The following is a 24246-nucleotide window of genomic DNA, read 5'->3' on the forward strand; positions in this document are numbered from 1 at the left end:
CTGTCACGCGACGTCACAAAACCGGACAAACTCACCACGTCAAAGTGACGTGTACGCGATAAAGATGCATTAATATGCCGAACAAAGCTGAATTTTCTTCGGAATAGCCGCAGGGTGCCCCGTTCCGAAAGGAATAAAAGATGGCTACCGCCGATCGCTGAGACGCTGGCTACTTGCACCTGCATGGCGGAGAGCATGGGTGCATTTGCATATAATAAAACTTCTTGCGTGGCCGTGTAGCGTTTTCGAGCACTTTCGGCACGTTTACCACCTCATTCTGCCAACTTTTCTTTGCTGAGTGTAAGTTTTAGCGTCATTCTTAAGCTTCCGTTGCATGCCGCCGCGATTTTCGACCAGCCACCACAAGCTAAGTAAGGGAAAGCCGACCAATCGCAGACGCCGGCACCACCCCCTTTATCCGGTTACCGATTTTCAGTGCACTGGCTCTGCCCCAGCGGAAACCTCTCCACTTAAACGTTCTCCTCGCCTCTTGTCAGCCAATTAGATACGACAAGCCGCTCAGTGTAGGCAATGTTATTCGTTTTTCAAGCAAACAAAAGTGACCACCTATGAACGAGGATAGTGTTTGGTCTGTACAGACAACCCTGTGGGTGACCGCCCGGTGCTTGCGTCGGTGGTTACGCAAATTTGACGTCAGGAGATTGGAATAGAAACATATTGGAATAGTTTTACGTTATAGGGCCCCTGGCTGACTTCAATTTGTACGATTACGACATCTCCCTAAAAGTCACATAATTTAATAAAAGTCCATGACTCAAAGTTTGTTCGCGGTTAATCGTATTATAGATTGTCACGCAAATTTCTGTCTGCCACCAATATAAAGTTTGGTCAGAAAAAGAAATAACTGAAACATTTTATTGCGAATCACCCATGTTTCATTATCGGAGATAGCTCTTCGTCGCAGAAACGTGTGGTATGTTTGATAATGACTCTAATATTCTAGTGCTAATTTCTCGTGAAAATATTTCTCATACAAATAAAACGACGACACAGCGCCGTGTCTTTGTCCTTGTCTTGTGTTGCGCTGCAACGAACCATTGACCCAACTTGCCGTCTTGATGCAGTAGCTTTAAAATCAATGTGTTGCAGAATCCAGCGTGCACCTGTTTTTTCGCGCGTGGTTTTTCCTGTAACTGCGACGCATTCAGTTGCGCTCTGTAAAGATACGTCCACACTAGCGACAAAAACGCGCGCGACACGCCGCACGCGGCAAGTGCCCGCGCGGCAGACACGCGCGGGCAAGTCCACCGTCGCGTTTTGCGACACGCGGCAACGGCCCGTAGAGTCCCACGTTGTCTCGTTCCATTCAATACTTCTCGTGACAACGTGCTCTCCGTTCTGCCCATATCGTGTTCCATCGGAAGTGTCTGTGTTTCTTTGCACCACTGCCGGCCACGCTTAGGCATGTCGGATACGGACGAGGAGCTACTGGTGACTGTGAACACTAATACTTATTTGTTCTTTACTTGTGCGACGCCGACGTGCTAGAAAGCGGACGAGAAAGTTTTGGGTGCCGTACAGGGACACTGAGGGCCAGGCGCACACTCTGCTTCCCCGCCTTCACCAATTACTCACCTGTCATGCGAAACTGCTGCCCAATAAGTATAGCCTCAGGTGCGCTCTCCTGGGGCCTCCGTTTGTCGGTTACATGTGCCCTCCTGGAGCAGTGCTTGTAAAGAATGCAGTCTATCGTCGCGACCAAAAAAGCGACCCGCGACTTATACAACACCAGTCAGAACCTTGCCCCTTCAGACAAAGCGATCACCAAATGGGGCGTCCCTGCCCACTGCCTCAGCGCGTGCAGCCAGCGGCGGAGTGTAAACGAACACACACACACACACAAAAGAGGCCTGAAGACACTGCGGGGCTTCCGCCAGGCCGGCACACACTCGAGATGACCATGGCGAATTAGGAAGTCACGCTTCATTTCGACGAGGCATGGTGGGTGAAAATCCTTTCTGCACGAGGTGCTAGACGCCAGCCGTCACACCGGCCATACAGGCAACATCGCGTTTGCCCCAAGTAAAATCTTTAGCGCTATTTAGTATCTCACAGTGACAGGCCAATTAGCCCAAATTAGTGCCTTGGACTAAACCGCTACACGTCAGCTCCATAAAACGACAAGCGCATTTTTCTAGTGCCGCTATTCACTGTAAAATAAGTTACGCCATTGAAAAGTGAACAAGGGCGTAAATGGGAATATAACTCACCTCCTTGTGCCCAAAATGGTGTAAAAGTGTTAGTTATAAAAGAAGTCACACCCTTATTCAATTTTAAGGGCGTAACTTATTTTACAGTGTAGGCCGGCCGATTGCCCGTAGTGGGTTTGTGCCACTTCCTGTGAAGTCAGCACCAGTGCATGATGCACGCGAGTCACGAGCCTCACGAGGTCCGTGCAGTGACAGCAACGCGGCAGCAAGCTCGATCGTCTCGGTCGCCGTCAGTGCTCTCAACCTCGCCATCATTGGCCTCGAGAACCCACCTCTAACCTTTCCGAGAGGTAGGTCATCGTAGCACACAATCTTCGGCGCGTTGCTACAGCGAAAGCTGAGGTTATCGAGAGCAGCAGCCCGCCCTTTACGTCTTTGTGCCTTGATGCGACAGCACTCAGACAGGTATCCTCTGGTCTGTCACAAAGGTCTCTTTGATTTGTCATCCCGTACTGCCAAAGCCACCTAGAAAAAAATGTAAGGCCACCGCATCACCTCCTCTCTCCTGTCAATACGTCACGAGAGTCGGATGGTAGCGGTGGATGGGGGAGCGCTGCGTTTCTAGAACGCGGCGCGCGTTCTCCGTGGGTGCAACGCTAGAGCGGCAACGCGTGGAGCATTTGCTTGGTGGCTTTGGTGGGGCATGCTGCACCGTAACCGCGATTGCTTTTCTTCGATTGTGCGTGGTTCGTCGTACACGGAAGCGCAACGATGCCTGGCTGTTGTTGCGTAACAAACTGCAAGTCCAATTATCACGGAGGACAAAGTGTCCGAGTGCACAAGTTCCCATCTGACCGAGCCACTCGGGAAGCATGGACGAGAGCAGTTCCTCGGAAGGACTTCTCGCCAACGAAGTACACAGTGGTAAGTATTTCTTCCCTCTATTGTTATTCTGGGTTTCCAGACGAATAGGATTCGTCAGCATAGTGCGCAATGCATTCGTGCATGCGTGCACAATAGATGGGTCTCTGCACCTGTCGACGCGCTTGTAAATTCAACATTTTCGTCGAGCGTCATACCTGTAACGGCTTGTTTTTTTTGTTTCAGCCCTGTGAAAAGCATTTCTTGCCATCAGATTACTTGAAGACGACATCTTACACGGACGTCAAGACAGGAAAAGTGGTCGAAGTTGCCATGAAAAACATCCGTCTGAAGAAAACTGCAGTTCCGAGCTTGTTTCCCAATTGCCCTGCCTATTTATCGCGTCCGCAAGTTTGCGTTCGAGAAGCTCCGGCTGCCAGAAGAGCGCGCTTGGAAGCCACATATTTGCAAAAAGCAATAATGCTTTCTCAGCCAACCCAAGCAGAAGAGGACGCCAAAAATCTGGTTGGTAGCTTTGCGGACTTGCTGAAGGCCTTGCCAAGCTTTCGGTGTTCGGACTTCTGGACAGTTTTGAACAAGGGCTCCAAGATTTTCTTTTTGGACTTGTCACTTCAATCTGCTCCTGCAGTCCGTACTTCGGTGATCGTGTCCACAGACCTGCGCGTCGAAGTATTTTTTGGTGAAACGGGTGTGAGGAAGTGTGGTGATGTGTTAGTTCCTGAAAAGCTGTGCGACTTGAGAGATTTGAAAAGAGTGTTACACATGATCGAACAGACACGTAAGGATATCAGCACTGAGCGTTCTGAAAAGGCCCGTCATCTACTGACATTGGTTTCGACATTGCTAGAGGAAGTAAGTGGAAAACATTTAATTTCGCACGCGAGTTGCAAGAATGGCATTTGGAAGTGCTTAAATTCTTGAAGAGTCAAGTTGATCTTGTTTTGAATGATGCTGGCCGATACCCCCCCGATTTATTAGTTTTTGCTAGCCTTTTGTTCACAATTTCACCTCATGCATATAGATTCCTGAGAAGTTCGATGAAGCTTAAGATGCCGCATCCTGATACGATCAGAAGACTGTGTTCATCGTACGAAACGGAGCAGCAAGAATGTAGCTTTATTTCCTATGCAAAGCGTATTGTAAGCACATATAAATAGCATGAAAAGACTGTAACGTTAATGATTGATGAGATCCACCTTCAATCATTTTTTGATTACAAGGCTGGCTTTGTTACTGGTGCTGCGGTAAATTCATCGACTGCAGGAAAAACTGCCCACGTATTTATGATACAGAGCCTGCTTTCTTCAAACAAGGATGTTGTACACATTCTTCCTGTGGCACAAATCGTTGCTAAGGCGCTGCACTACTTCCTTCGGAAGATTGTTCTTGATCTAGAGGCATCTGGTTTTAGAATAATCGCAGTGATCTCGGACAATACTTCTGTCAACAGAAAAGCCTTGTGCTACTTCGCTAAGACGGCAAGTGTCAGCATTGTTTACCAGCATCCTGCTGACCCATCACGACCCCTGTTTTTCGTGCATGGTGGACCTAGTTCACATACTAAAGTGTATAAAAAGTAACTGGCTGAATCAAAGAAACATTGGCAAATGCATGTACTTTCCTGAACCGAAGAGTGATGAGGCTGAACCAAAGATACTTACAGCATTTTTCAAGGTATTATGCCAGCTGCACGAAGCTGAAAAGCATGAGCTCTTGAAGCTAGCACCAACGCTCACTTTGAAGGCACTGAACCCCTCGAACATAAAACGGCAGAACGTTAAACTGGCCTTAAAGATTTTTAACTCATCTACTGTTGCTGCTCTGGGTGTCGCAACGTTTCAGCATGCAAAGGAAACATCTCAATATGTCGACACCATTTTGACTTGGTGTAACATTATTAACGTCAAGACGCCAAAAAAAGGACAGCGGTTGCGAGATCAGTTGCAAGGTCCAATAGTTTCACCGTCATGTCTTCTAGAATTCTTAGTGAGAACAGTTCAATGGCTTGATCACTGGGGAAGCCTCAAACATGACAATGGCCGCCTGACACGTGAAACGCACACAGCTTTCAGCCACACTACCCACGCCTTGCACGAACTTGCCATATACTGTCTCGAAGAGCTTCATTTCGAGTATGTCCTTTTGGGCAAATTTCAAACTGATAGCTTGGAAGATCGCTTTGGAAAGTATCGGCAATTGTCTGGTGCCAATTACCGTGTGTCTATAAGGCAGATATATGAATCTGAAAACAAATTGCGTTTGCAGAAGGTTCTGGACCTGCCACATTTGGGCATGCTACTACCACCGAGCGCGAGCACGTTGGAGACAAGTGTACATTCAGGAAACGGCCAGTTTCAAGTCACTGTGACCGACTCCGACATTGAGAAAAAAACGTCGAGGCTACCAGCACTAACCTATGTTGCCGGCTATTGTGCCCATGCAGCTCTAAAAAAGCTGACATGCGCATCTTGCAGTGAAAGCCTTGTGATGCAAGACGTCGATCTATATGACCCTGAGAATGCATTAATCACGAAGATAACAAGGGGTGGCCTGAAGTTTCCACGAGCAGTTGTAGTTAATGCTGTACTCTTTACTGAAGTTATATTGGACAAGCTCAGGACACCAAAATATGCGGTACGATTTTTCAGCCTTCCTAGGCAGAAAGATACTCTTGTCGGCCTTGTGTTCGCTACCCTTCATGACTTTGAGGATGTCGATGTGTGTGATTTCGGTCATCCTGCACAGGAGGTAATGGGGCATGTTGTAAGTGCTGCAGCGAATACACTGCTGAACTACTTGTGCCGCACAGAAAACGACAAATTACGCAACGCCAAGAACGACCGAAAATTGCAGACCTTGAAGGCCCAGGATGTTTCGCATTATTTATTTTTTATTCTTGAAGCTCTGTTTTGTTGAACATCTACGTACGTTTGTGTTCACAGAACCCTTGTAAAAAGAAACCTGTCGCGTAGCTAGGACTTATTTGCCTACATTATCAAAATTGAAACCCAGCATTTTGGCCCATTCAAATGTTATTTGAGTGCATTGTGCTACCTGTTTATGATTCGAACTCTCCATGCTACCGCAATCCATTAATTACATGTTTTCCTTTAGGACTGAGAGTAGGCCTCTCGTTTTTTACTTACTTTTCACCATTATCTCAGTATTTTATGAAGACCAAAAAGGCCAGCAAACAAGGCGGGTGGAAATAAAATAACCACAAGAAATGGTACAACAAAGACGGAAGCTTATTCTATTTGAGAATTAGTTGTGCGTGACCCTATAATGATAAAATGTTCACAATAAAATTAACCTCGATATCCGTGTGTCTAGCGAGGACTGTTTTACGCAATGCAAGAGTGAGAATGATAATTGTATATGGAAGATTTAAAATGTTTGTTTCTGAATGCAGCTCTTATCATTTGTTAATAAAGTATATTCTGTGTCTTCAATATGCAGTTTTCCTCTTTCTTTCGTTCCGTCTAAAGTTGAGTGACTAAGCAGCATGCAGTTTGCTTGTTTTAGTCCCGACCGAACATCAGAAGCACAATAAGGCAGGTCGTGTTGCGATACACGCAAAAAACAAAAATGTTGCCAATCAAGTAATCTAAGGAAGGTATGAAAGAACGATGCTTTCTATGGTGGTGTTGACTGCAGTGAACCAGCGGCTCCCCCTTATTTTTCTTTATGTTTTAGAACGATTTCTTTATGTTTTAGATCGTACTCTGTGAAATTTACGCCGTGTCCGTTCATATAAGGTCGTCAGGGAAGTCTTTCGGTGCATCGTTAACTACAGTAGGCGGAAATATCTCTTGGGGGCGCAAAAATGTGGCGCATTTTATCAGCCGCGGTGTACGCACATTATCAGTCGCGGTGTGTGTATGTGTTGTGAATTATTTTGCTTATATCGGTTTTAATTCAACAAAGGAAAGCGGTGTCTCTGTATTAGCAGCATGAAAAGGTAAATTTGCTCACTATCTGATCGCTTGGCGTAGGGAGTAAAACATAAAGCATAAGAGCGCATGCTCGTGTACGGCCAACCTAAAGCAACCACGAAACATCTAAGCGGCAGGCGCTATCAAATACTTGTGATGCGCCGGCATCGTTCTCGCGCATTTCAAGTCTAGTAGGCTTCAAATTACCATATGTCTACGCTAGCCGTCCTGCATGAGGCCGATGGCGCTGCTCAACACAGCGATCAATGCGATTGGTGAACCAGCACGACACATATGTAAGCTGTGCGCTCCGGCATTGCCTTCTTGGCCTGTATACCGCCATAATATATGAGAGGGATCGCATAAAAAGAATGCGATGCCTATTTTTGAGGGCAAAATTTTCGTAATACGTGTGAGTGCGTCGTAGAGAACGGAACGAACACAACCGAAAAAATATTTCGGGTATCATCATCTTTCAAGAGCAAGAGAAAACGGGCTAACGCCGCAATAGGACCTCGCATAGTCACGCCGCACAACCTTTATAAATATATAACCGTTGATGCCGTATGCTTGGACCATGCGGTATATAGAACAAAGATATATGTAATCCAGCACCTACCACTGCTTAGGATGCTCGCGCAGTTCGTAAACAGTCCCTTTGCTGGACAAGCCTAATTCAGACTGTAAGGTATGCGGCTATTACTTGCCAAAACTATTTTATTCAGGGGCAAAAACCTCATCCATCGAACCAAGTAGTCACGAAATGTAACCTGCAGCGAACAGTTTGAACGGTTGTCAAAGTTTAACATCACAGCTCCTATCGTAGCAGAACGGTACCCACGCTGTTACGATCATCGCGTATGTTTCATGGCTCGTAAACCGCAGCTTAGAATTAGAGGATAATACTGCAATAAGGTCACATTAATGACTAGAACATTCAGAAATACACAATTGATCTCCGAGGCTGATTGCAGGCTCAAATATGCGCGCACACATCGCGCTGCGTGTTCCGTCCACCTCAACGCCAGCAGGAATTCCGGCCATAACGCCTTAAACCACTTCAGCACGTCTCACAGAACCGTTTACCCACGTACGATACGCACGTTATACTAAACAGAGCGCACGACCGCGAAAACAAACGCCAGAACCGACCGCCGTGCGTATACCTGCCATGCAAAAGACCGCTTTCACCCAAGCCAGTATGGCGCTGCTCATAGGCGGCGCCACTGAGCTCACAATATGGCGGCGCCTACGAAAAAACGGTCCAAACGCATACAACACGCGTTAAGAAACCTCCTCCATTGTGCCTAGGCAGACTCACATATTCAAGAAGCAAAGGCCCCCATGTTTTACTCGCGCCTACGCAGAAACGTCGAGCGCCGTGAAAAGCGCCCCGCCCCGCTGTACAAATGCTTCCCAAGTATTGAAATCGCGCTTCAGTTGGTTTCTAGCGGTGTTTTGGCGGGAAGCATTTCGCTAGCGCTGGCGCCGTTTACGTATTGCGACGTTGCCTAGCCTATACTGTGCATCTATATAGGTGCAACAACTGAAGAGACTAGGGGAAGAGACTTTTCGTTATTCCATCCGGAAGAAGCAACGCGGCTCGCCGAAAGATTTGGCAGCGCAGGATCGGTTGGGCAAACTTTGAAAATGTGCGGCACCCGTGCCTTTGTGAGGAAAGTAGCCGTTCATCAGAAGTCACTCGTATCTTTTCGGACGATTTGTTGAGAAGCGCGAGCGTCGATCTGCAGCCTTTCTTCGCACTAAATAACGTCCGGCACGGTTGTGTAGTTGGAAACGTTCACTCGGTGCTACGAAAGCCATGCTTCATGTTGTCTGAGCCTCGCATTCACGCATCTTGTTCGGCAGGCTACATTATGATTGATGTTGCCCACTCGCTTCGTTGTAGTTGGAACCGTTGCTGGGCTCAGACACGAAAGTTGCGCTTCATATATGTTAGTTGAATCCGCCGTTCAGTAACGCTTGTTGCATACTGAAGTGACCCGCATTTCTAGAGGTTTTTTCTTTCTTTTTTTTTTGACTTTGACTCCGCTGACGAACTCAAGACTAAAACGGCGGTTCTCATCGTGTGAGCCCCCACTTTTGATGCTACTGGCGGTGCAGGAATAGCTTTTATGTAGCGCGCGTTGGTGCACTTATTTGTATTTGCGGGGTTGTTATCAAAGTCGGCAGTTACTGGGCCTAAATAGGCGCAGTAACGGCAGCTCTATCTTAGTACGCCATATTTGCGCGCATAATAAATCGTAACGCAGACATCCGCTAAAGATAGCCGAAATTGTATTGGGTTCAAAGGTGTCGTGCAAATCTACGGTAAGCTGGTTGAAGCATTTTTAACGCAGGTAGGTCGCGTAAAAGAAACGAAGGGGCGCGCAATGACCCAGACCATATTCAACGTTCTACGTTGATAAAACTGTTATGGCCACGCGCACGGCCGGCTGACGTATCAACAGTTCTCATTTTCAATATTATTCCTGAAATATCACGGTGTACATTTTCTTTTGTGCCTTGCGTCATTTCTCAAAAAGGTGTGCCATACCAAATCTTCGTTTATTCATCTTAGGATCACTTCACCGAAGACCAATTTGAAAGCCAAATCATTCAGCTCAAGAAATTAAGGCCCAACGTATTACCAAGCTTTCGTGTAGTACGAGCAAACGCGCCTTTGACAGATTATGGAAGTAGTACACCACCGTCGGTTCATATATGGTTCATATAAAGCCTAGACCCTATAACCTAGATCCTCGCCTATAAAGCCTAGAGATGTGGATATTTACCTTTTACTTTCTTGAAAGACAGACGTGGGGTCTGTCTTAAAAAAAAAGTAAAAGGTAAATATCCACATACAAAGTGCATGCTATTCCAATTTCTGATCAGAAGGCGCCGTTGATCAAAAGCTGATCAAAATAAGGCGCTATTCGAGAAAAAAACTCCGTTAGCTCGCTTGCGCGCAACACCTCCAGCGTTGACACCACAATCAAAGTGATCGCTGTGGAAAGAGCTTCGATAAAGCAGTGCAACGTGGATCCCGGTAGCTCTTGGAGTAACTCAGGGGCGAACTTTGGCAGCGTCTGCTAGCTGTACCCGGCCTAGGTGCCGCCACCGTCGGCGCCCCGGAAGAGCCGAGAGAAGGAGCGCTGGCACAGGAGGAGGAAAGAGCTGTCGTTACCTTTAGATCATTTATTAGATCTTATGGGCATTTTAGGCATTTATGGGTGTTCTGTGGTGCCACCGCCGCACTCGCGCGTTGGCCGTCTATCTCGCCTGCCTTTGTCTACGTATATGTGTAGTTTTGTGTTTTGTGTGCGCATTTGTTATTTCGTGTGCAGTTGTTCTCTGACTGATGAGGTGACATGACGAAGCCTCGTCGGAGGAGCTACTGCTTCGCTCCCGGTTGCAGAACTGAACGCGTCGAAGTTTAACCCCCGAGGACGACGAAAGGCGCTGTATTTGAAATCGGAACGTTCACCGTGCTGATAAGCCCCTGGAACTGACTGGCGCTGTGCGTGAGCTGCAGTTCGAAATAATATACGTGCTTCGAGACTACGTTCACATGATTGATGGAAATGAGGAAGTGCGGATACCGCGTGGAAAGCCCTCGCTTTCACCGGACGCAGTACCCGTGCACCATGCTGCCGAATGTTCCCAAGTACTTGTAGAAGGTGCCAGCTATAGTACGCGAAAAATTTCCAAGAGGTGAAAAGTGTGCGCAGAACCTACAGAGCGTGGCTCATCTAAAAAAACCTTGCTTGCAAGTTGATGAGCTTCAAACGAATGGGCCTGCTGTCGACGTGCAATAGATATGCCGTTTGTCTTATGGAATGTGGCTCAACGGACAGAGCAGTGGGCCGCTAACAAACTTCCCAGCTGTGGTGGTGCTGCTGATGTTCTGGTCTTTTATAACAGTGAGTGTCACGCCATCATAATTGAAAAAATAAGGCTGGCTTCATCAACTAAGGAAGTACACAAGGGGACATCTGCCGGACGTATGTTTGCCATACATTAATATTAGAACCACTGTCACACACAATGGATGAAGCGAAACAGGTGCTGCATGACTCTTCTCGTGCGATTTTACAGCGGAGCTGTAGGATCCCAAGATTTCTTCGTGGTGTAACGTCGACGGAAAACGATCATCTATGCCTCCTACCTCCGTAAGGCAGAGGCTACAAGCACTCAGTAAAGTGAAGCGAACAGTGCATGCATTCTATGTAGTCACTACATATGCAGAACAGCATACGCTTCAATAAAGAAGAAGCTCAAAACAAACATCCGAACCACGTGCATAATTGATGATAAGGCACTCCTGCGCCTACATGCAATGCAGCACGTAGCTCTCTCCGCATACGTTTCCCGGTAAAGATTGTCGTTGTGCTAGCTGCCGCGGCGACGGCAGCTTAGTGACGTAACTACATTTTCGTACGTGAAAGAAGAACCCACCTAGCAACTGATTTGTCTTGTGTCACGTAAGCATAATAAGGACTCCTGAAGAGCAGTGCATATACGAGGCGCGGCGAATTTCTCTTCTCTCTGGTCCACTCTTTGTATAGGTGCGCAAAGTAGCGGCGCAAGGCAAGTCGCAAGCCGTCGAAACATACTAGGTAAAGTGCATGCGAATGTCGCCACATGAATAATTTCAACCTGCGTCGCAATGGGTAATTGCTCTAGTTGTCGTTTACAGCTTCGCTGTCCAACCATCTTTACAGCATGGATTGGAGCCCATTCTTTGTGCGTAAATAAAGTGCTCACTGCAGAACTAAATCTGCGTGTGCACTGAATGTTCTCTTTTCTGTGCGAGTTCCGATAAGCCAGTCGTGCCACCGGCGCGTGCCTGGACTCGCATGTACCAACGAAATTTTTTTAACTTGTGTCCTCGCAAGAAAAGAAAACGAAGTCACTCTGTTTCTTTCCCCTCTTTCTCTCTCTTCTGTAGATTAAAAAAAAAACGCTGCGGAGCGTATTGACACGTGGTTATCACCCGGGCGAGGAGACATCCGACACGTGTGCGTACATGAAGGGGCCCAGGTGAAAGGCGCAGCTGCGCCGTGTTACGTTTCGCCTATGACGCGCGCTGTAGCCGGCGCGGATTCAACGGACGCCGGGGCTTCGTTCAAAGCGGCGGACATTTTGGCCCGTTCGGAGCGGCCGCGACGCATCCCCGCCGAGCGCGTCCCGACATGTTCAGTGCCACGTGTCTTTGTGTGTGCGTGTGTGTGTGTGTGTGCCCACGCTTGTCAAAGCGCGGCAGCCGGGGAGAGGAGCTCCCCCAGTGTGAAGCGAGGAGGTCTGACCGGCGCCGGCCCGTCTGATGCGTCACCTCCTTGTTCCAACGTGTCTCTCAGTCCGTCCGTCGCCGCTGTCACGTGACGTAGTCCCGTGACCTTCCCTCTTGCTCTCAACTCCGAGAGTATAAGAGCAGCTGCCCCCCGGACGCCAAGAGAGAGGCTCCGATTTCTTCAGTTGAGTAACGTGCTCTCCCGTCTCTCTACTTCGGTCGACCTGACCGCCCGCTCTTTGCGATGCTAGAATAAACAAGTTGTTCTGTTAGCAGTCGCCTCATGCTTTGCTGGGACCTTCGGATGCTTCCAGTGTGCCCCAGGCCGTCAGGCCAACGCTACCCTTGGGGCTTGCGACCCATTTGCAACAACGGGCGCCAACGGTCCGGTTGCAACAACGGGTGTCAGCACTAAGGTTCCAACAGCTGGTGGCAGCGCTGAGATTCCAACAGCCGGTGCCATCGGTGCGGATCAAACAGCCGCCTGTGCGTTTCTGGGAAAACTGCTTCACCACGGAGTTCCCACAGCCCACTACCCCTAATCTAGTACACCATAATTTGACGCCTGTTAGATCGACATATCCCCCGGTGTAGGGTAGCAAACAAGGTGCACACTAGTCAAAGGAGTGGTGACATAATATTTATGAATCATTTCATTTTTTTTTCTTGTTAAGAGAAGGTCCAAACACTCTAAACATTAGTAAAATACAGGCACGTGTCACAGCGTTGTATCTACGTGCGGGAGAGTTTTGGTCCTCGCGTGACTTTTGCAGCAAGACATCATTTTTTTACGTGCCTTGCATGGAGAAAGAAAAAACATCTTATTTCCTTCCTATGTGTTACCTTGTTTATCGAGAGGGTCTCACGTAATTATTGTTCAAAACATAGCGGTTATGACGTCACGTTCAACATTTTTACTACTCTGTGGAGGTTGGTAATGTAGATATGACGCGCCCACACGCATGCCTAAAGTTACATATTCAACGACCCGAACAACAAAATGCTGTCTTGGTGTGAAATTTGAGCAAGAACAACGTGGTATCCGTGTGAACATTTTTTTCTTCTTTCAAATAACGTGCAGGGGCCCGGAAAACGGGTTTGTCTCTTAAAATGGCAGAAAAAAGGACACACATACGAATCACACTATGGCACTAAAGTAGACATTTCTCACGTCATAAGGAAGCAGCTTATTATCCCACCGCTACCCAAAAACAGGAATCCCGATCACCACAGGGAAAGGCGGGAGGAAAGGGGGAGGATATTCCAACGCTCTCAGGACGTGGTGTACGTGGACGTGGTGAGTCGTGTACACACGACTGATCAGCATATGTCTGTCGTTGCAGTGAACTCGGAGGGTGATCTTAAGGTCAGCGGATCTATTAAAGCATTCAGAGCCGAGGTGGCTGAGGAATCGGCCATTGCTCTCGCAATGGCCTCGATAATAGTCAGCGATTCTAACCGCAATTTTAAGTTACGCAAAGGGGCGCTTTTCGCCGGAGTCACAACTAATCCTGGCAAACTTCCGCGGTCAGCGGGTTGTCCATATCATCTGGGCGCCTGCGCACACCTCCCCTCCCCGGCGACGAGGCGGCCGACACCGTGGCTCGAGGACTCGCAAGCCGAGCCACCGGGGCGCCGCGGCTGACAGGGGACCGGATGGTTGGCTGCAGGGAGATATATCTATTACAGATTGGGGAGGGTGCGTTTTCCACCCGCACACCCATCACTTAATAAGCAGCAGGCGGTGCCATGGCGCCTCCTTCAAACCAATCTATACGTATCTAAATCCAGTGCACTATATCGTCCAGAACAATATTCGGCCAAATTTTGTCAAGAAAGGGCGGACCAGGATCACATTAACTGGGACTGCCCTCGGGCGCTCCGACAGGGCCGAGAAGTTAAGGATCGGAAGCAGTGAGCAGCTCGGCCCCCGAAGACCAACTTTTGGCCGTCCAGCAGGCCGAGGATGCCGCCAGAGCTCAAGGGCTTCTGGCCGCCACCTAGGCGGGGTAGCCCCCGCCACCAATTTGCCGGCTACATAAATAAAAGTTACTTTAAAGCGAAAGCTTTACTGGCCGCGAACTTGCGATTTCGCCATGGCGGTGCTCCGAGGAGGCACATGACGTCACAACGCGCGCTCGCCGCGGATATTTCTCTCTCTCGCTCCCTATACTGCGCATGCGCCACAGGTGTTCCGCCGCCGTTTGGTATGACGTCACACCGCGTTCCTCGTCGTTGCGCTCGCCTCCGCTCGCTTCGCCAGCTGCGTCGCATGCCTGATAACATGTCGGAGGATTGAAAAGGAGAGCACGCGTGCGCCGCAACCACAGTTGAGGCGGCAGTATGGACGGCGACAATTCTGATAAGCAGGAGGAGACCTGGCATCGACATCGGAACGAGATGAAGAGGAAACGAATCGCCCAGGAAACAGACGAACAGCGCGCCGAACGACTGGCTAAACGCCGCAACATAGCTAGACAACCAGACTAACCTGGACTTGCAATCAAGATTAACCAAGGCTAACCATGCTATGGATTATCTTTCGCTGCGTATATCCTGGCATAGCCGAGCTAAGCAACTGCCAATTTTTGCTCTCTCTTGCACTTTGCGGGGCTTTCTTAGCTCGAATTTCGCATAGAGATTAGATTTTATGGTCCCATACGTTCGGTATACTTGTCCACAGAGTTTGTTCAAATAGCTTTCGGCTCTTGCAGTTAGCAGAAGCATGGCCTTTGAGATTGGCATTTGTTACCAAGCGAGAGACGCAGTTGAGGTGTTGATTTTAACAGCACTTATTCACAGTGCTTCTTTTTTTCACACATGAAGTGTCAAGTCTAATTGTTATAATGAACGATGTTTACAAATATGGACTTTAAGAGCTCCAAATCTCTTTTAAACGATTTATCTTCAGAAAATGCACGTTCATGTATTATCCTTACGTGCGATAAGCGTATCGCAGCGCTTCTACAATTTCAAAAATATGCGACTATATATATATATATATATATATATATATATATATATATATATATATATATATATATATATATATATATATATATATATATATCACTCTTAGGCAGAGTTACACCCTATGGCTTGCCCCTTCTGATAACGCGCGTGCCGTTCGTTACTGGAAAGTTCCGGGCTCGCAGCGTTAAAGAAAGGAAACGCATCAAGGCAGGTAACGATTATTGTTGTGAGGCAGAAGGGGCAAGCCAAAGGGTGTAACTTTGCCTAAGAGTGTACTCGCCAACTTTCTGTGGCAAGGAATTAAGGCAAAGCGCGCACAAGTGAGAGCGCTTCTGAAAAGGGTCCCATGTTTTCATCCTTGTTAGTTTAAGCTGGGGAAGAGAAAACAAACACCTTACTAACAGCAGTTAAATAAGATAAATTAAACCACTGAATGTAAAAGTTTGCGCGCGGCCGCGCGCGTTTGTTTAAAGTACTATAGTGCGGGTTAATAGTCAATGGCTCAACCGTATGCTCGCCAGCCAATGGCAAGCGTACAAACGCTTGAGAGAGAGAGAGAGAGAGAGAGAGAGAGAGAGAGAGAGAGAGAGAGAGAGAGAGAATAAACATTTTTATTAGGTAAATGCAGCTATGGAGAGGCGTCCTCATTCCAGAATGCCTTGAGCTCGGGCCGCGTCCTGGGCCCTCGCAATCAGCCGTTGCTGATCCTCGAGGTCGGAGCTGGCCAAGGCTCTCTCCCAAAGCTCGTTAGTGGGGTAAGGGTTCGGAGGATTTAATGGTGCCGCTCTGCAACCCCCTACTATGTGCCTGAGGGATACGGGCTCTGTGCAGAAGCGGCATTGCGGAGAGAATTTTGTAGGGTCTATGAGGTGATTTCTGGTTGGGTGGGGGAATGTATTAACCTGTAGAGCTCGGAGGAATCGCTCCTGCTCTCTAGGTAGTGACTTGTGTGGGGGTGCATATGTTCTGCAGGTTAGCTTGTAGTGTTGTGTGATGTCTTGGTAAGAGACTAGAGGGTGCATGCGCTCAGGTTCAGATTCCTCGGCGTCGGCTCGGTGGGTCAGATCTCGAGCCACGTGGTTGGCGACCTCGTTGCCAGGAATGCCTTGATGAGCTGGCGCCCAGATGATCATGACTGATCTCGTTGGCGGCTTTTGATTGATGATCCGGAGCGTAGTAGCATGAATTCTGCCGCTAGCAAAGTTGCTGCACGCCTGTTGGGAGTCGGTCACTATGACTTCAACCTCTGTTTGGGAGAGCGCGAGGGCTATGGCCGCTTCCTCGGCTTGGAGGGGATTGTTTCGTGTGAGCGAAATGCTGCTCCGATGTTCTGTGTTGACGACTACGGTGGCTGTTGTGGCTGCGCGTCTGGAGTAAGAAGCCGCGTCAGTGTAGGCTGTAGAGGGCAGAGTTCCGTATCGCTTGTGTATGGCCAGGGCGCGGGCCTCCCTTCGCTCTGCGTGGTGCACTGGGTGCATATTGCGAGGTAGAGGACGTACGGTGATGTTTCTCCGGATGGCATGGGGTAAGCTCACATTCTGAGGCGGCGGATGGCTCAGAGGGGCAGAGAGCCCCAGGCGTAAGAGAATGGACCTCCCTGCTTCCGTAATCGCCAGCCTTGTTCGCTGACTGGATAAATGTGCCTCGATCAGCTCCTCGGCCTTGTTGTGCACACCTAGTCGTAGTAGGCGTTCTGTGGACGTACTGATTGGCAGACCCATCGCCTGTTTATATGCCTTTCTGATCATTGTGTTGATTTTCTTGAGTTCCGTATCGTTGAGTAGTGCGTACGGAATAGCGTAAGTTATTCGAGACACGACGAAGGCTTGGACAAGCCGAAGCGTGTCCGCCTCCCCAATGCCTCTTGTCTTGGTTATTATTCGCCGGATCATGTGCGTAACTTGGGCTGTTGTATTCTTAAGCTTTTGAATTAATATTGTATTGGTGCGATCCGACTGGAAAACCATTCCCAATATCTTTACGCTCTGAGACGGAATGATGGTGTGTCCCTCGAGTTGTATGTTGATAGTGGGCGAGTCGCACGTGTGTTTCTTTCGCGGTGAGACGAGGAGTAGCTCCGACTTTTGGGGGGCGCAGCTGAGCCCGCATGACTTAGCATAGTCGCTCACCACGTCTGCAGCTTCCTGCAAGTGGTTCTCCATTTCCCCGATGGACCCTGTGGACGACCAGATGGTAATGTCGTCGGCATATAGGCCATGCCGGATCCCTGGGATGTTATCGAGGAGCGGCGGTAGGGCGATATTGAAAAGGAGAGGAGATAACACTGCGCCCTGTGGTGTGCCGCGCCCGCCCAGTAGGAAGAGGTTTGTGGCTTTGTCCCCGACCTTTAGGATGGCTTTTCTATCTGAGAGGAAATCTCTGATATAGGAGTACGTCCTGGCCCCACAACCCAGCGCGTTTAGCCTCTGTAAGATTGCTGTGTACTTGACGTTATCGAACGCCCCTTTAAGATCTAAGGCGAGGATAGCCGTGGGGGAGTTGCGTGTCGCTGGTACAATCACCTCCTCTTTCAGCTGAAGTAGATGTCTTGAGTTGAGAGGTGTGGACGGAATCCTATCATCGTTGTTGGAAGTTTCCCCGAGTCCTCCAGTAATGGTTGTAACCGACTGAGAACGATGGGCTCTAGGAGCTCTCCTACACACGAAGTGAGGGAGATCGGTCGTAGGTTCTCAATGGCTAGTGGCTTGCCTGGCTTCGGTATCAGACGAACCTCGGCTATTTTCCAGTCCTCGGGAAGGTTTCCTTTCCTCCATACTTCGTTAAGATGAGCGGTAAGCTCTAGTAGCGAGGGGCTGTCAAGATTTACGAGTGCCTTATTGGTAATTTGGTCCATTCCCGGGGCTGTGTGGCGTCTCAAGCCCATTATCGCCGCTGTTACCTCATGTAGATGAATGTCCTCATCTAGGAGCTCGTTAGGGGTGCCGGTGTAGGGTGGCAGATGCTCCGGTGGCTGTGTGGGGAAGTACTGGGCTTCGAGAGTCAAAAGGAGGTCCGCCTCATTTCCAGGAAATTGGTGAATTACTCGGGTCATATTGTGGTGGGATTCCGTTTTGCTGCTGACCGGGTTGATTAAATACCTCAATAATTTCCACGTCTTGGAAGTACTCAGTCTTCCTCTCAAGCTGTCGCAGAGGGATAGCCAATTCTCTCGGCATAGCGTGGTAGCGTATTCCGCAGCATCTTGTGTGAGTAGTGCTATTCGCCTCTTGAGCTTGCGATTTAATCTTTGCCTTTTCCAACGCTTCAGCAGGCTACGCCGGGCTTCCCACATGTGGAGCAAGCGGGCGTCGATGCTTGGAGTGGTGGTGGATGTTTCAAGCACTTTGGTGTGCGCCTTCACATCCTTCTGAAGCTGAGTGATCCACTCCTTAATTGACTGAAGCTGTTGGCTCTGTTCGTTCGCAGCTCTTTCTTCTCTTATCTCCCGCAGCTTGGTCCAATCCGTGAGGCGAGCCGTGCCTATCCTGGCTTTGTATTCGAGCCCATGGAGAGTGGTGGCTAGCAGCGCATGGTCGCTGCCTAGGTACTCCTCCAGATTGGTCCAGCAAGCTTGGCGGATATTTCTGGTTAGGGTTAAGTCGGGGTTCGTGTCTCTTTGAACACTTGTGCCGAGCCTCGGGTCATTCTTTGGATCGTTGACGAGTGTGAGATCCATATCCTCAATAACATTGTGAAGCATGTTTCCCCTGGGGTTGGTGTACGTATAACCCCAGAGGGGGTGGGCTGCATTAAAGTCGCCCACAATTAGAAGCGGATGGTTGCGTGCTGCGTGCGTGGCTTGCTCCAAAACCAGTTTGAGGACCGATGGCGCACTTTTCGGCCGACAGTAGACGTTTAGAACAAACATGGGACTCTTCTTCTTTGTTGCCTGTGGGATAATTTCGAGCAGAATGGCAAGCGGGTCGGATTGCTGGAGATGGTGTTGAACGGCCACTAGCTTCTTACTGACCAGGGTGTGAAGGCTGCTGCCTGTATCGGTGCCATAAGTGACGTATCCGGGTAGGCGGACGTGTGTGTTCGTTTCTTGCAGTGCGATGATTTCAGGTGGTCTTGTTGATGTAGCGATGTATTGTATCAGTGATCCATACTTGTTCTTGTAGCCCCGGCAATTCCACTGCCAAACCGTGGTTTCGCCTGAGGAGCCCCCGCGCTTACTGCATATATGTTGAGGCGGAGCCATCTTGGTTATCAAGGGGTGGTGATGCGTGCACAAGATGGGGTTCTGGGGAGCCCAGATAATCTGGCAATTCTGGTAGGGCCTGATGAGCTGTTTTCTTGGGGCGCCGGCTCTGACGAGCTTCCAGTGCTAGTATGCGTTCCTCTAGCCTCATGATGCGTTCCGCCAACTGAGTGTTAGAGTGTTGTTGTTGAGTTGCGTATTGTTGTTGTTGTGCCGCTAACTGTTGTATAGCTGTGAGTTGTTGCTGCATGGTAGCTTGTAGGGATGTCTGAAGGCTCTGAATAGCTTTTGCTACTACCTCTTCTACCTTCTGGAGAGTGGCATATTGGACGGGTATGACTCCCTGCGGTGCAGTGGGCTGCGCGGTTGCTCGTTGCAGTGTCGGCTTTGAAGTGACTGTGTGAGCTGGCTGTTCTTCCCGTTTCCGCTTCTCCGGGGGTGGGGTAGAAGTGTTTTGTGTAGGGGTAGTGCTATTTCTTCCAAGCAATTCATCTTTAAGTGCTACGAATTCTGCGTGTACGCTAGTGATTTCTGATTTGAGTTTTGCGTTTTCTTCAGTGAGACGCCTAATCTGGGCATGTGTCTGTGCCAGCTCTGTGTCAACAGGGGGGGGGGGGGGATGAGCTTTGGGAGAAACAACCTGTGCCCAGCTCACCTGCTGCGTGACCTGCGCTGCTCCCTTGCTTCCCCTCCTGCCGCTTGCGGAACGACCACGGCTCGAGGTCCTGCCATGGGATGGCGTCCGTCGTCGCGATGAGGTCCTACGCCTGGAACCAGAACGCGGCCTGGAACTGCTCCTCCCCTGGACAGCTCCGCGTCGCTTCGGGGACCGCGACTTGCGTGATGCTGAGTGCTCGCCACGCGGCCTCGGAGACGAGGAGCCTGCTCTCAGGGTCTGCGGTTGACGGGCGGCAGGAACCTGTTGGGGCAGGCTTTCGCTGCTGTCGGGTGATTCCCGCCGCACAGAGAGCACCGAGGGTGGCACTCGTGCTGCTCCGTTGCTAGCGAAGTGCCGCACTCTCTGCACTTGGGTGTGGTGGGGGGCCGCGGGCAGACGTTCTCTCTGTGGCCTGTCTCGTTGCAGGTTCGGCAATGTGGCACGGTTCTCTTGTAGAGGTAGCACCGCAGAAGAAGGCCGGAAAATTCGATGTAATATGGTACTGTTTTTCCCAAGAATGTGATCACCATAGTGGTTGTGTTTCCCAGTCTTCTACATGTTAGCGCCTCGTATCCGGGAGATACCCGCCGTGGTTGCTCAGTGGCTATGGTGTTAGCTACTGAGCACGAGGTCGCGGGATCGAATCCTGGCCACGGCGGCCGCATTTCGATGGGGGCGAAATGCGAAAACACCCGTGTACTTAGATTTAGGTGCACGTTAAAGAACCCCAGGAGGTCAAAATTTCCGGAGTCCCCCACTACGGCGTGCCTCATAATCAGAAAGTGGTTTTGGCACGTAAAACCCCATATATTATTATTAAGTATCCGGGAGATTCAATGCGTTTAAGTAACATTTCGGGCGTGGTGTCGTGATCGATGTTGTATATTACCCCTTTGCAAGAGTTATCGGGGGAAATTCCGTATGATGCAATATCATATGTTGTTGCATCAATTGTAATTTTTTGCATCTTGCTTAGTGCCGAGGCCGTAGCTTCTCAGGCAGTGCTCAGAACAAGGATGTTTTGGTCTTCGTCGATGCGTATTTTGAATCCGGTGGAGCCGATTTGTAGCTTTGCCTCATTTGTGATGGCGTCCACTAACTTCCCTGGGCTCACCTTGTTGAGCTGCAGGCCGTTCCGTGGACGAACCGCCAACTTGTAATCATCGGCAGGAAGGGGGGGTTGTCGGGGCTTGCGCATCGCCGGTCGGCTGTGGCGGAGAACGGGCTTCGGTGGCGTTCGGCAAAGTTGGGGCGTGGTCGAGCGTGTCTGCAGCCGACGGCGACGGGCACGACTGGTAACATTGATCCACGACTCATTGTCTTCTTCGTTCTCCTCAGCAGCCCGAAGGAGTCCTTGGGATTCGCGAATTTCCATGTACTCGTCCTCCGGGGCCCCGGTAGACGATTGGTGGGCTTTGTCGGCGTCGGCATTGAGCAGCGCGTTCGCCATCTGCAGCGGTGCGGCAGCCGAAGCCTTTGCTAGGCCTCGCCACTAGCGAAGTAGGTTTAGCGGGGCGGCCCCGCTTCGAAACTTGATGTGGCCGTAAAATGCAAAATATAGCACTTACGCCCTCAAATTTTGTGTTGACGTGCTCTGGCTGACTTCAGGCACACGATGATTACGTAGAATCTGGATGCGGAGGTGATTTCGCCGAAAATGTAGCTTCTGTGCGGAGCAGATGTGGAGCCCATCCGACCCGTCGCCACACTTCGTCGTCTTTCACGCTTGAGACTTGGGATTCTCCTTTTTGAACAACGCTCGAGACTCGTTGTTCAAAAAGGAGAATCCCAAACCTCCCAAGCGTGCAAGTTTTGAAAATCGCGTTCTCCACCCTAGTAGGTTCAGTTCAGTTCACTGGCATAGCACACTTTCCACACTCGGTGACTGAACGTCGACGGTAGGTCCTCCTCCGGCCGCAAATGAAGAAGAGGTGTGCAAGTTGAAAGGTTGTTCGTGTGCGGCTCGCTAAGGGACGGAGACAAGAACTCTACGAGCGCTTGGCCTGTACGGTACGAGTCGTCTGTATTAGCGCTACGCCTGCGAACTAGTCATGCACTTTCATTGCTACGTCGTCTAGCTGTTCATAAGTGCCCGGAGGAAAGTGTTTTGTCACTTCGTTGCTCCACTCTAGTTCGTCGTGTCCGTTTCTGCCAGAGGCCGGCTTTCAGGTTAACACCAGCAAAATCTATTACTAGTGCTTTAGGCTCTGTCCTCGCAGTCTATTTGCCGGCAAAATGTGCCATAAGTTGCCCCCCAGAGAATACCGGCTAACAGTGCTTATAAATTAAATCTCCCATTGCTCGAGGCAGGCGAGGGGTGCCGTTCTGCTCGCCCCGTTTATTTTAGTGGGAAGATCTTTAACGCTCTTCCATCAATCTTGAAGGGCACTGCCGCCTGTCGTTCACGGGTAGCATGTCGGATACTGCGAGTTGTCGTCCCGGCCACTTGTCTTTATTTTGCGCGAGACTGGGCTCTGTTCGTTAACCCAGCCGTTTGCGGCTGTTGCAGAGTGCTATTCAGCCGGTATCAATGTATAAAGAGCGCCTATCGGCTACGGTGAAATATTCTGGAAACAAATTCACCCCACAGATACGTTGGCATTAATGAGATGGCCACGAAGCCAACCAATGCGGAATAACTGCCAGCAAGATTTATTTCGAGCTAGTGCCTGCCGGCTAAATGGCTTCAACATATGTAACGTCTTCCGAGACATTGTTTCTGATGGCCCAGGCAACTGTACCATTAGAAAATTCCTACAGTTAATAATTAAAAATAAATCAAAGTAATTTCCGCTCCCAGTGAAATGTATTCTTTTTTTCACATTTGACTTTCGGACCAAACCGAAAGAATGTGACCCAGTTACCGCACAAAACATGCCTATTGAAGAGCGACAGCTATATTAATCTTTTTTTTTCCATTCCTGTTGCCATGTATACATATGGAACCAAGTGCAGATACACCTTAAAATGTTTAACATAGAGAAGGGTAGCAGATTGAACTGCTTGGTATGTCATGTTACTGTGGAGAATGGTAGTGTGAAGTAAAGGAACATTGGAGAATGAGACAGACAAGTACGTGAGTTGGAAGTAATGCTGTGAAGCAGTGTGCTGCATGGCTTTAGCATCTATCACAGCTGCTAGTCAGGGCATTTGCACACCTTCTGCAAGAGAGCTTCCGCCTCAAGACAGAGCCCCCGTGAATGGAGGATAGACAAGGTGAAAAAGGTACCTCGCCGATGTGTGCCAGTCTGAGCAATTGATACACCAAAGACAGCCAAGCTATTAACAGAAGTTCTCGTACCATTCAGAAGGATTGTGGGTCTGTTCGCTGGCTGCTGACGGCTCCCACGCAGATCAGCTTTAACTTTTTTAGCTGCATAAACTCTTAGCTGACCTTCGCGTAGCGAATGAGACATGATGTGAAAAACTAATTGCGAATTACTGCCCAAAAAGATGCACAAATAAGTTGTTTATTCAAAGGGGGTATATGTCTATTCGAAAGAGGTATGAAGGATACAAGGCAACTTTTATTTTGTAATCGTCTATAATTACGTTTCAAAACAAAAATTCGGGACTCCGGCTGTTCTTTAACGGTTAATACCGAGCACACCGCTGCACAAAAAAGGCTGTGAAATTCCCTTTAACAGCATCAGTGAAAATTTTTAAAAACAGTAGCAACATATGATGGAAGACCAGAGCTGAATTTTCGCTTCATGATGGCTACTCAGAGCAATGAACAAATGTAGAGAACTAATGGCAGGATGTCCCTTTATCACCTCTTTTGCTGTGTGTTTGGCCTTCCTGGTGAGAAGGCCTTAACAACAAGGTCAGGCGATTCCAAAGCAACCAGATGCAGTCGGAGAGTGGGGAAAGAAAGTTTTATTACATGCGATGGATTATAGTATACATCAATGTAATGTAACAAGGTGTGACATGATGTTGCAGAGGTTTGGCTTAGAGGTGTTATGTAGTGGCCATATCAAAACGAAAACTGGTGAAAACATTCGTGACACAACAGTTTCGTCCCTGTGAGCAGTATTTAGTATGCGCAACCAAAGGCAACGTCCATAGGTGTGCACAATTAAGGTTACCCACTAGGGGGAGGGTCAAGGCCCATTACATACACCCCCCCT

The 24246-nt window shown here is 49.1% G+C and overlaps 1 protein-coding gene across 1 annotated transcript in view; it reads left to right on the forward strand.

The window, feature by feature from the left end:
- Positions 1-2422: 2422 nt before the first annotated feature.
- The window catches only part of LOC135909094 (chromosome-associated kinesin KIF4-like), a 98879-nt gene continuing 77055 nt past the window's right edge, over positions 2423-24246 (forward strand). Inside the window, exon 1 of the mRNA XM_070529837.1 lies at positions 2423-2521. The gene's annotated coding sequence lies outside the window, so the exon portion shown is untranslated. The remainder of the gene's footprint in view (positions 2522-24246) is intronic.

This window comes from Dermacentor albipictus, unplaced genomic scaffold (assembly GCF_038994185.2).
Source record: "Dermacentor albipictus isolate Rhodes 1998 colony unplaced genomic scaffold, USDA_Dalb.pri_finalv2 scaffold_33, whole genome shotgun sequence".
Taxonomy (NCBI): domain Eukaryota; kingdom Metazoa; phylum Arthropoda; class Arachnida; order Ixodida; family Ixodidae; genus Dermacentor; species Dermacentor albipictus.